We start from the raw sequence: 10192 nt of genomic DNA, 5'->3' as shown, positions 1-10192 counted from the left end.
GATTGGAAGTAGTTGTCTTTGTGGGGAGGAGAGTTTTGTGCACAGTATTGTTCAGAATTGCTGATGCATGGGGATGAGCGGCAGCAGATTTAGTCCGTTTTATTATTGTTTTAAATTTCTTTACAAATAATGTACCTTTTCATTGCCTGCACCGGGGTGGGCTATACCTCTTCCACTTTCATATACCACTGAATGTATTGTAAATTTTTGAACTTTATATAAGTGGCATCCTGCTGTATGTATTCTTCAGTAATCTGCTTTTTTTTTTCATTCAATCCTGTAATTTTGAGAGCTTGTTGATGCATGGAGCATAGTTTACTCATCTTTACTGCTGTATAGCATTCCGGTATCTGAATATGCCACCACTGACATATGTGTTCTTCGGGAGACAGATATTTCAGTCATTTCCAGTTCTCACTATTCCAGACACTGTTGCTACAGACGTTCTTGTTTGTGGCTCCTGGTACAGATGTGTCAGAGCATCTCTAAGGCTCCGCATCTAGGAGTGGCAGAACTGAGTCATAGGGTGACTTAATCTTCACTTAACAAGATAATGCCAAGCCGTTTTAACTAGTTCTAACAATTTACACTTCCACCTGCAGGGCATGAGAGTTACTCTTAATCCACATTCTTGCCAATGATTACAATCATCAGATTTTCTTATTTTTCCCAGTCTAGTGATATCTAATTGTGTTTTAATGTGCAAATCCCTAATTACTAGTAAGGCTGAATTTTTTTTGCATATTCATTTGCCATTTATGTTTCCTCTTCTGAGCAATATTTTTTCATGTATTTTGCCTGATTTCCTGTTGTTGTCTTTTTGTTGATTCGTAAGAGTTTTATACACATTCATCTATTTGTTCATTGTACGTGTTGTAAATATCTTCTTCCAGTGTATGGCTTATATTTTCTTTCTTATTTTTGGTGTTCTTTGATGAATAGAAGTTTTACATTTTAATGAGATCAAGATTAGTGATTTTTTTTTTTTTTTTTTTTTTGGCGGTACGCGGGCCTCTCACTGTTGCGGCCTCTCCCGTTGCACGGAGCACAGGCTCCGGACGCACAGGCTCAGCGGCCATGACTCACGGGCCTAGCCACTCTGCGGCATGTGGGATCTTCCCGGACCAGGGCACAATCCCGTGTCCCCTGCATTGGCAGGCGGACTCTCAACCACTGCACCACCAGGGAAGCCCAAGATTAGTGATTAAAAAAAAAAAAGTCTAGTACTTCCTTAGTGCCTTTTTTGCTGGTTTAAGAAACCTATCTTCCTCTGTTGTTACAAAGATATTCTTCTATATTAATTTTTAAACCTGTGAAGCATTTCACATTTACTTAACTTACTTGACCTAGACTTTGGGTATGATGTCAGGACATGGTTCAATTTCATTTTTGCCCCATGTGGACAACCAACTGTTCCTACCCATTTACAATGTTACTTATATATCACATCTGGGTCTATGTCAAAGCTCTCTATTCAGTACCATTAGCTTGTCTATCCTTGTTCAAACTGTCTTAGTTACTGTGGCTTTATAAAGTGTGTAGATTTTAGTAGAGCCACCTTCTTCTTATTAAGGCATATCCTGGCTACTCTAGTCTCTTTGTGCTACCATATACTTTGTACAATCAGTTTGTCAAGATGCATGAAGAACTCAGTGGACTTCTGCTTTGAAATAACATGAACGTTATTATTAAAATTTGTATTCCTATGGATGAATGGGGTCCAACTCTCCCCATATTTGGGTCTTCTTTAATGTTTCTTTTGTATTAGGGCAGTTAGCACTAGTGACCCCAACAGAAAAAGCCCAAAATTTCAACAGTTTAACACAATGAAGATTTATTCCAGCTCAGGTAAATTCCCCTGCAGGCCAGGCAACCACTATCCTTACTGATACCAACTTGATCCTGTGGTCTCCAAGATCACGTGGAAGGAGGAGAGAGAACCGGAAGAGATGACAGATTCTGAACTACTTCTCTCCGGCCGTGACACACCTCACTTCCTCTCATGCTCAGTCATCGCTTGGCCACAACGTAACTGCAAAGGAGGCTGCTCTATGTGGGGGGAGCACATGGAGTATTTGCTGGGCATTAACTGTCTGCCAAATCTTTCACATGGCTTTATAGCTTTCTTCATGAAGGTTTGTGCATTTTGTTAGATTTATTCCTAGTACCTTTTATTTCTGTTGCCATTGCTAATGTACCTATTTATAGTTAACAAAAGTCGCCACTTTTCAGGGTACAGGTCATTGGGTTTTGACAAATTTACTCAGTCCTCAGAACCACTTCAACAATGAAGATCATGAACATTTCTGTCAGTCCTCCAAATTCTCTCCCGTCCCTTTGCAGTCAGTCTCCTACTCCTGACTCCTGGCAATCTGCTTTCTGTCACTAAAGTTTTGCCTTTTTCAGAATTTCATATAAATGGAATCATAAAGTATGTCATCTCTTGTGTCTGATTTCTTTCATTCAGTCTATAAAGCCTTTAAGTCCTGTCCCTGTGGTTGTGCGTATTGTGGAGCAACCTTCCCTGGCACGAATATGCCAGGAATTGTTTATTCCTTTACCCACTGGCGAACAGTTGGGTTGTTTCCAGTTGGGCTATTAAGAATAAAGCTCCTATGAACATTCATGTTCAAGTCTTCAGGTGGACGTGGATTTTCATTTTTCCCTAGTGGCACTGTTGGGTCATTTGGTAAGTATACGTTTAAACTTTGTAAGATACCACCAGATTATCTTCCAGCGCTGGAATACTGCTTTGCACTCCCACCTGCAAACTGCATGAGACCAGTTACTGCACATCTTTGCAATACTTGATCTTGTCTTTTATTTTTACCATTGAAGATGGTGTGTTATGTTAACTCCTGGTTTTAATTTCCATTTCCATAATGACTAAAGATGCTGAGCATCTTTTTTGAGTGTTTATTTGCTATCTATATGTGTTCTTTGGTAAAGTGACTGTTCAAATCTTTACCCATTTGTTTTCACTGGGGCATTTGTTTCTTATTATCAAATTATAAATAATATATTCAGGATACAAGTCCTTTATAAGATATATGTTTTGCAAATATTTTCTCCCAGTTTATGGCTTGCTTTTTCATTTTCTTAACCATGTCTTTCAAAGAGTAAATATTTTTAATTTTGATGATGTTCATCTTATCAAACTTTTCTTTTATAATTAGTGTCTTTTGACAAGTGAATTAAAAGGGTACACTAAAAAATGTTTACTTAACACAAAAGAAGGCAGTAACAAATTAATAGAGGGACAAAAAATAAACACCTATATAAAACAAATAACAAAAGGCCAAGTGTAAATCCTACCTTATCAGTAATTAACATAAAATGTAAACAGATTAAGCACTCAAAAGGCAGAAATTGGCAGGATGGATTTAAAAACCAATATAAGTTTGAGACATATATCTCTCTCAAAATTATATTACATAGTTTTAATATATAAATACATAATTATAAATATATTAACATTAGTCATTAATATATTAAGAATAGAGAATGCTATTTGTTGATATATTAATATATACTTTATATGTATTATATATATAATCCAGTTATGTACTGTTTATAAGAGACACACACTTGATATTCAAAGACACAATAGGTTGAAAGAATGTGATAAGATATATCATATAAACATTAGCCAGAAGACAGCTGGAGTGGCTATACTAATATCAGACAAAGTAGACTTTAAGACAAAATTGTTGCTAAAGACAAAGGCTATTTTAAGATGATAAAAGGATCAATCTGTCAAGAAGAATTAACAATTATAAACATATATACACCTAACAGCAGAGCCCCAAAATTCATGAAGCAAACCTGACAAAATGGAAGGGAGAAATAAATAGTTCAGCAGTAATAGCTGTAGACTTCAATACACCATTTTCAATAATGGATAGAAGACCAGCAAGAAAATAGAAAATCTGAACAACAATATAAACTAACAGGCATCTAGAACCCTCCACCTAACGACAGCAAAACTCATACTCTTCTCAAGGGCACATGAAATATCTTCCAGGGTAGACTATGTGTTAAGCTACAAAACAAGCCTCAGTAAATTTAAAAGGATTGAAATCATACAACATGTGTTCTCTGACCATCATACAATGGTATTAGAAACCAACAACAGAGGGAAATTTGGAAAATTCACAAATATATGGAAATTAACACACTTCTACAGAACAAGTGGGTCAAAGAAGAAAGCACACAAAATATTAGAAAGTAAATTCAGATGAATAGAAAAAAAACACAACTACAAAAACTTATGGGGTTCAGCAAAAGCAGTGCTCAGAGAGAAGTTTATAGCGGGAAGCTCCTATATTTAAAAAAAGACCTTAAATCAATAATCTAAACATTCACCTTAAGAAACTAGGAAAAGAAGAGCAAACTAAGCAAAGCAAGGACAAGGAAGGACTTCAGAAAGATTAAGGCAGAAATAAATGAAATAGGTAATAGAAAGACGACACAGAAAATCAGCAAAATCAGAAGTTGGTTCTTTGAAAAGATGAACAAAATTGACAAATTTTGACAATTTGACCATTGACCCTCTTGGAGACAGTAAGGCAACTGAGTACATTTCCAAAAATGATATAACAGAAATATGTACTCTCTTTGCAAAACACACATGCTTTTGTATAAGGTGGATGGACACAGTATTAAAGTGCTGTCAAAACTCTTAGCTAGGGCTTCCCTGGTGGCGCAGTGGTTGAGAGTCCACCTGACAATGTAGGGGACATGGGTTCGTGTCCCGGTCCAGGAAGATCCCACATTCCGTGGAGTGTCTGGGCCTGTGAGCCATGGCCGCTGAGCCTGTGCGTCCGGAGCCTGTGCTCCGCAGCTGGAGAGGCCACAACAGTGGGAGGCCTGCGTACCACAAAAAAAAAAAAAAAACTCTTAGCTAGAGAACATTCTTCCCCCTGGTAATTATGACTCTGGGATAGAATTGCTGTTACCAAACCAAAATTTGGGTCCGCTCACCCACAGCATGCAGTGAAGCCAACTTACAGGCACTAGGTTGTGGTGAAGGAAAGTGTAGCATTTATTATAAGGTGCCATACAAGGAGTCTGGGACAGTTAGTGCCCAAAAAGCCTGAACTCCCTGATGACTTTCAGCAAAGCATTTAGCATCCCAGCATATGTGATCAGCTCATGTACGATCCTCTGACTGGTTGATCGTGAGGTAACAGGGTGGTGTCACAGGGGTTAACATCAGTCCTTAGGTGCCAGGAGGTCTGGGGTCTACCATGCTCCTGATCATCAAGTAGTTAATTTCTTCCATTTGGTGGGAGTTTTAGCATCTGTGAAACAACTCAGGAAATGTGCATCAGATTCTGTCATCTAGGTACTTCAGAGAGGAGTTAAAGCAGAGGGTATAGGGTAAGGGTCTGCCCCATAGGGAAGGCCCCATAGGGTCCCGCTCGGTTACATTGCCATTTTGATACTTCCCAAGTAACAAATGTTTTGATTTCTGTGAACAAACTTGAAATTGCAGTTTCTTTGATCTGACAGTCCATAAAAAAGATCTGAATAAGTGTTTCAAGGAAAGTTTTCCTTGAATATTTATGCAAATATTGCAATGTTACCTCATTTGGGAGACATCAAATTAACTCTGTTAATTCTTTTTTTAATATAAATTTATTTATTTATTGTCTGCATTGGGTCTTTGTTGCTGCGTGCGGGCTTTCTCTAGTTGTGGCAAGCGGGGGCTACTCTTCGTTGCAGTACGTGGGCTTCTCATCGCGGTGGCTTCTCGTCGCAGAGCATGGGCTCTAGGCACGTGGGCTTCAGTAGTTGTGGCTCGCAGGCTCTAGAGCGCAGGCTCTGTAGTTGTGGCGCACGGGCTTCGTTGCTCTGCGACATGTGGGATCTTCCTGGACCAGGGCCCATGTCCCCTGCATCGGCATGTGGATTCTTAACCGCTGCGCCACCAGGGAAGTCCAACTCTGTTAATTCTTTATCGAAGAAAATAAACTTGCTACTTGCACGCGTGCGCGTGCACACACACACACACACACACACACACACACACACATAAAGAGAGAGCTTGACTGCCAAAAACCAAAGGACAGAGATAGAGAAGACTCAAAGTACCAGCAGGAATGAAAGATGCAATATTACTATTAACCTTTAAGAAGCGAAAGGGGACATAAGGGAACTCTATGAACAACAGTGCACCAACAAATCGATAAAATGGACAAATTCTTAGAAACACACAAACTGCCAAAACTGAATCAAGGAGAAACAGAGAATCTGAAGAGACCTATAACAGGTGGAGAGATTCAATTCGGAATAAACTTCCCATAGAGAAAAGCCCAGGACCAGATGGCCTCACTGGTGAATTCCATCAAATGTTTAGAACCACGAACACCAATCCTTCACAAACTCTCCCAAAACGTAGAAAAGGAGGGAAAACTTTCCTTACTCGATGAAGCCAGTATTACACGGATACCAAAACCAGCTAAAAAAGCACAAAAGAAGAAAACTACAGACCGATATCCCTTATGAATATAGACACAAAAATCTTCAACAAATTCTCAAGGGAGGTGAGGAGTTTTACCTATTTTTAAAATACAGCGGTGCCAGTCAGGCTTCCTTGGTTTCGTTTCCTGACAGGTGGATTTCTCCTGGGCCACCCGCTCACAAGTTTCCCTTCCAGGTCCCAGGGCTCCTCTCCCTGCTTCCAGATTCCTGGTATTAGGCTTTTCCCCAGGGAAGCACTAGCTCCCTTTTTGTTTGCCACTTGGGTTGTTTCTTGTCCTCTGTTGGGGAAATCCCTTACTTTCTTTTGAGCAAATAATTTACAAGTCGTTCTGTTGTAATTTAGCCAGTATCTGAATCTTTCCTGCTTTTCAGATCTAGTGCAAGCAGTGCTGGAAGAAACTGTTTCCTTTCTCTAGTGAATTCCCCACCATTCTCACAGGTACTTACTCTGTGACTGGCAGACGCTGCAGTCATGGTTGGAAGTTCCTTCCTCACTTTGCCAGATCACTTGGTCAGGTCTCTTAGCACTTTTCATGCTGGATGGTAGTTTCTGTCTGTTAAATGTCTGTGTCCTCCTGTAGACTGTGAACACATCAATAGAGACGGTCGTACTCATTCCACATCCTCAGCGCCTGGCATGCAGTCAGCCTTCGGGAACCTTTGTGAAACCATGAATGTCTTCCAGCTTCTAGGGTGAGGAAGACTCTTTTCTGACTGGCCCATAATATTCCTTCTCTCACACCACCCACCTACCCACATGGAGATCTCTTTGGCTTTAGCTCCAGCCAGGTTCCCTCCTGTGTGTTGGTCTAGAATGTTCATCAGCTAGTTCTTTTGCCATTTCCTAGGCAACTTTGTCTATGGGAGCCTGATCCATCATTCTGCCTTCGAGAATAGATCCTAGCTCTTCCTGTCCGCTTACAGAAAGCTGCCCAGAATTCTCGGCTGGGGTTTGAGTTTATGGAAAAAACTCATCTTATTCTGAACTCACTAGGACTGACCCCCACCTGTGGCACCTGGCCAAGCAAATGTAGCTTGACTGGGCCTAGCATTACCCTTGCAGCGTTCCAGGGATTTGGGGGAGCATAGCAGCAGCTCTGTGCATCCTCCATATCCTGGGGCCCCGGCACTTAATCCAGTGACAGGAGGCCTAGCACAGTCCTAGAAGCCCCAGCGCCATGCAGGATGGCTGGGATCTGTTCTCAAGGTATCTGATGCCCATGTGAAGCAGGTTAGCTTCCTACCTCTGCACTGGCCTCCTCCTCCCTCCAGATAGAAAGTCTCATTAATTCCTAGACTCAGCTCAGCCTTACCTCTGCTGCAAAACCTTTCCGAGTACATGCTCTCAGGAAGGATTAGGATTTTGTCAAATTCCCCCAGCACTGGGCCACAGTGACTGCAAGTCCCTCTTCCTCACCTGTCAAGTTCATTGAATCAACACCTCTAATGTGCTAGGTACTCAGACCTAGAATACAAAAACAAGCATGATTGTTTTCCTTACGGAGTTCACAGTGTGTTAGAAGAGACAGAGGACAGAAACAGGAACCATTCAGTTCAGGTTCAGCTGACTGAATGGTTAGGCTGGGTGTTCAAAGATAAATAGAAATTTACAAGGCAGAGAAAGCCAGTAGTGAGGGTAGGGGGTAGGGAGACAATTTGAGGCAAAGGGAATATAGTACAGAGGTCAGACTTCATGGCTTATTCTCTAAGTGCAAATTGGTCTGTATTGCTAGGGCCAAATTTGGGTCAAAGGGCAGATTAAGTGACAAATAAAAGCCAAGAGGTAGACAGGGCCACATTGGATTCTATTCTGCCGGGCAGGTGACGCGGAGCCATCGCACGATGTTGAGCAGGGGAGAGAGGCCAGATTTGAATTAGAAAAATAAAATCAGGCCGCGCCGAACAGCAGCCATGGAGCATGCCACCTCCTGATCCCGAGCGGCTTTTGCAACCTGAGCCCCTAGAGCTGGGCCACCCCGACACTGGGCTGGAGTCTGTGGCCAGTGAGGAAGCGGTGGGGGTCCGGGATGAGGGCCCCCGGAATGGCACAATGACAGAAAATAATTTTTGGTTGAAGAAGATAGAAATTAATGTTTCAGAAGCAGAAAAGCAAACTGGAAGAAATGCCATGAACATGCAAGAAACATATACTGCTTACCTCATTGAAACAAGGTCAGTTGAACAGATTGATGGTCAGAGTGTCCTAGCAGACTCACTATGGAGGCAGTAGAGTGAATTTGAGCTGTTGAGAAACTACCTTTTAGTATACTATCCACATATTGTTGTACCACCTCTACCAGAAGAGCAAGCAGAATTTGTTTGGCATAAACTCTCTGCCGACAACACTGACAAGGATTTCATGGAAAGACAATGAATTGGTTTAGAAAACGTCCTCTTGAGAGTTGCTTCGTATCCCGTCCTCTGTAGAGACATAATCTTCTATTTGTTTTTAACACAGGCAGGCAACTGGAAGGAGACTGTGAACGAAACAGGATTTCAGCGGAAGGCAGACTGCAGGTTAAAAGCGTTTAATGCAACATTCAGAGGGAAAAACCCAGACAAGAGATGTACTGAACTAAAACACTACAGTGATGAACTACCGTCTGTCATCGCATATCTTCTTCGAGTCAGAGCGAGAGTAGCAGATCGACTGTATGGTGTATATAAAGTATATGGGAATTACGGGCGAGTTTTCGGTGAGTGGAGTGCCATAGAAAAAAGGAATGGGTGATGGACTGCAGGGTGCTGCTCATCATAGGGATGTGTATGCATCTTCTATCGATGATATTTTGGAAGATGAAGAACATTATGTGGATCAGTTAAAGGAGTATCTTTTTTATGCAGAAGCCATGCATAAAATGCGGGCTGTGTGCAGGAAACATGAACTTATGCAGTATGACTTGGAGATGGCTGCTCAGGACTTAGCATCCAAGCAGCAGCAGTGTGACGAACTGGCACCTGGGACTCTGAGAACATTTTCTTTGAAGGGAATGACTACCAAGCTCTTTGGTCAAGAAACTCCAGAGCAGAGAGACGCCAGAATAAAGGTGCTAGAAGAACAAATAAATGAAGGAGAACAACTTAACTCTAAAAATCTGGAAGGCAGAGAATTTGTCAGAAATGCTTGGGCTGATCTTGAACACTTCAAAGAACAAAAGAACCGTGATTTAAAGGAGGCCCTCATAAGCTACGCACTCATGCAGATCAGTATATGCAAAAAGGGAACTGAAGTTTGGACCAATGCTGAGGAATGCTTTAGCAAGATGTAATCCTGTGAAATGAGTTTCTCTTCAGTCAAAGTGCCCCAAAACAGAAACACAAGTAAATAAAAAAATTTAAGTTCCTACCAGTGTACACAAAAATATATAATAAGTTGAGTAAATTCAGCTTTGATTGTAGTGTTAATACAGCACAAAAGGATGTATTTTAATGAAGATTAAATATTACAATTTGCGGTTTTGGGGACTGGTGCTGATTCTGAAACATTAATTAGATAAAATATACCAACAAATTGTCAGGCTTCTGAACCAATGACTGAATATCGTCAGGTAATGTTTAGATGTTCATTTTAGTGCCCACTGTTTCAGATCTGCTTATGTAGGGAGTTTTTTCCTAAGGTTGAATTCTTATCTTTATTTGGTTAAGACCCACTAATCTGTTATAGAGGGGTTAATTTTTCTTGCCTTATAGTTGAGCTGTTTGGTTT

At 41.0% G+C, this 10192-nt stretch overlaps 1 pseudogene; it reads left to right on the top strand.

The window, feature by feature from the left end:
- The first annotated feature begins 8404 nt into the window (after positions 1 to 8404).
- LOC136118496 (sorting nexin-4-like) lies at positions 8405 to 9755 on the top strand (annotated as a pseudogene).
- Positions 9756 to 10192: the final 437 nt, after the last annotated feature.

The sequence above is a fragment of the Phocoena phocoena genome, chromosome 2, assembly GCF_963924675.1.
Source record: "Phocoena phocoena chromosome 2, mPhoPho1.1, whole genome shotgun sequence".
NCBI classification, from domain to species: Eukaryota; Metazoa; Chordata; class Mammalia; order Artiodactyla; family Phocoenidae; genus Phocoena; species Phocoena phocoena.
The sequence above is the reverse complement of the archived record's forward strand: the minus strand, read 5'-3'. Positions and strand labels throughout refer to the sequence as shown.